The following is a 2,759-nucleotide window of genomic DNA, read 5'->3' as shown; positions in this document are numbered from 1 at the left end:
AATTGAATCACTAATATGATTCACTAATATATAATCCTAATAATAATCACTAATATATAATCCATTGAGCATGCTGCATCTCTTTCAGTCTCTTTGCAATTTGAACAAGAGGGCTTTTAATTGATCGAACCATATTCTTAAAGTAAAGTAAATGAGATGTATTCCATATTTTGCAAAATATACGATGAAGGCACACAAACATTCATACCAAAACTGAAGGGCAGGATTTATGAGGAGACATTAGAGGCATTAAATATTCCAAACTAGAAGACAGAAGGAAAAGAGGAGATATGATCACTACGTACAAAACAGTAACAGGAATTGATAAACTTGATAGGGAAGATTTCCCGAGACCTGGAATTTCAAGAACAAGAGGTTATAGATTTAAACGAACTAAACAAAGATGCCGAAGAAATGTAAGACAATTCACTTTTGCAAACAGAATGGTAAACGGTTGGAACATGTTAGGTGAGAAGGTGGTGGAGGCCAAATCCGTCAAAAGTTTCAAAGCATTATATGACAAAGAGTGCTGGGAAAATGGGACACCACGAGTGTAGCTCTCCATCCATCTGATTGATAACCCAAATGAATTTTTCATGGATATGATACCAACATCAAATCATAAATCAGATGTGATCCTATCCCCACTGGATTTTGAAGAAGCCATAGACAGTATGCCTATGCACTCTGCACCAGGCCCTGACTCTTGGAACTCTATATTCATCAAGAACTGTAAAAAACGTTATCGCAGGCCCTTCACATTCTTTGGAGACAAAGCCAAGATACTGGCATTGTCCCTGACATACTAAAAACAGCAGAGATAGCACCGCCCCATAAAGGAGGAAATAAGGCAGAGGCAAAAAACTACAGACCGATAGCACTAACATCGCACATCATAAAAATCTTTGAGAGAATGCTAAGAAGTAAGATCACAAAATACATGGAATCACAGCATCTCCATAACCCCAGACAACATGGTTTCAGAACAGGGCGCTCTTGCCTATCACAGTTGCTGGACCACTCTGACATGGCACTAGATGCCATGGAAGACAAACAAAACGCTTTGACAAAAAAAAGCCTTTGACAAATGTGACCATTGTGTTATTGCACATAAAATGCGTTCAAAAGGAATTACCGGAAAAATAGGCAGATGGATATACAACTTCCTGACTAATAGAACCCAATGTGTAGTAGTCAACAAAATAAAATCTGGACCATCAACCGTAAAGAGCTCAGTCCCCAAGCGTACTGTGCTTGCTCCAATACTTTTTCTCATCCTCATATCGGACATAGACAAGGACACAACCTATAGTACTTGATCATCCTTTGCAGATGACACTAGAATCTTCACGAGAGTAGGCAACATAGAGGACACGGCAAACCTCCAATCAGATGTAAATCAGGTCTTTCTATGGGCTACAGAAAATAACATGGTGATTAACGAACATAAGTTTCAGCTCATGCGCTACGGAAAAAATAAAAAATATAAAAACGGAAACCACTTACAAAACTCAGTCAAATCATAACATTGAACGGAAAAGCAACGTAAAGGATTTGGGTGTACTGATGTCAGAAGGCCTTACATTTAAAGAACACAATAAAGTAGCCGTCACAACTGCAAGAAAAATGACAGGATAGATAACAAGAACTTTTCACACTAGAGATGCTATACCGATGATGATAGTTTTCAAGACGCTAGTGCTCTCTAGAGTGGAATACTGCTGCATAATGAAAGCCCCTTTCAAAGCTGGAGAAATTACTGACCTATACTTATGCATTTATCTTCGGTTTAACACAACAGGCACCAGACACACGCTAGGCATCATACACACTAGGATAAAACAAACATTAGGCCAGAAGTCAGAAAAGAATTCAAAGAATTTTACTGGAAAGGCTTGCTGTTAGGAAAGGAAGTAATTGAGATGAATTAATGCACAGTATGTCAATTTTGTGAAATATATGATAAAGGAACAAAAACATTTATACCAAAACAAAGATGCAGAACTAGGAAACAGGATTTGTTCAACTGAAATTTCAAGACGGACAGAGACCAAAAGACACAAAAATGGAATCAATATACGAAGAGGCCAAACCCCCAAACATACCAGTAATACAAAGAGAAACAACTACACGGCAGTGAGGAGAGAGGCAGAAAGAAATTTTGAAAAAAAGGAACAAACAAATGTAAAGTAGAACAAATCATATTCTATAAATACAGCAACAACCAATTGCAGGTAAAGGATAATATTCAGAGCTTTTAAATGCATGGATGGCGAAATACTCAAGAAATTGTTCACGACTTTTGTTAGACCAAAGTTGGAATATGCAGCGGTTGTATGGTGCCCATATCTTAAGAAGCACATAAACAAACTGGAAAAGGTGCAAAGACATGCTACTAAGTGGCTCCCAGAACTGAAGGACAAGAACTATGAGGAGAGGTTAGAGGCATTAAATATACCAAATATACTACACATGCACAATAAACTACCCTACACAGGCTGAGTATGGTGTGTACAATAAATTATTAGCTAAAAGATAAGACTGAGTTTGTATAAATGGGGGTTAAGTCAGAGTGGGAAAATGTAAGTGGAGTGCCTAAAAACCCTGTCCTGGGACCTCTGTAATTCATAATATATACAAATAATTTAGACTCAGGTTTGATCAGCAATATTTGAAAATTTCCAGACGATACAAAAGGGATTTTTTTCTGGATTCAGGATTATTTTTTTATGGCTGAAAACAGGTTTTCAGCAATAAAA

The sequence above is a fragment of the Procambarus clarkii genome, chromosome 3 (genome assembly GCF_040958095.1).
Source record: "Procambarus clarkii isolate CNS0578487 chromosome 3, FALCON_Pclarkii_2.0, whole genome shotgun sequence".
Classification (NCBI taxonomy): domain Eukaryota; kingdom Metazoa; phylum Arthropoda; class Malacostraca; order Decapoda; family Cambaridae; genus Procambarus; species Procambarus clarkii.
This window is presented reverse-complemented; position numbering follows the sequence as displayed.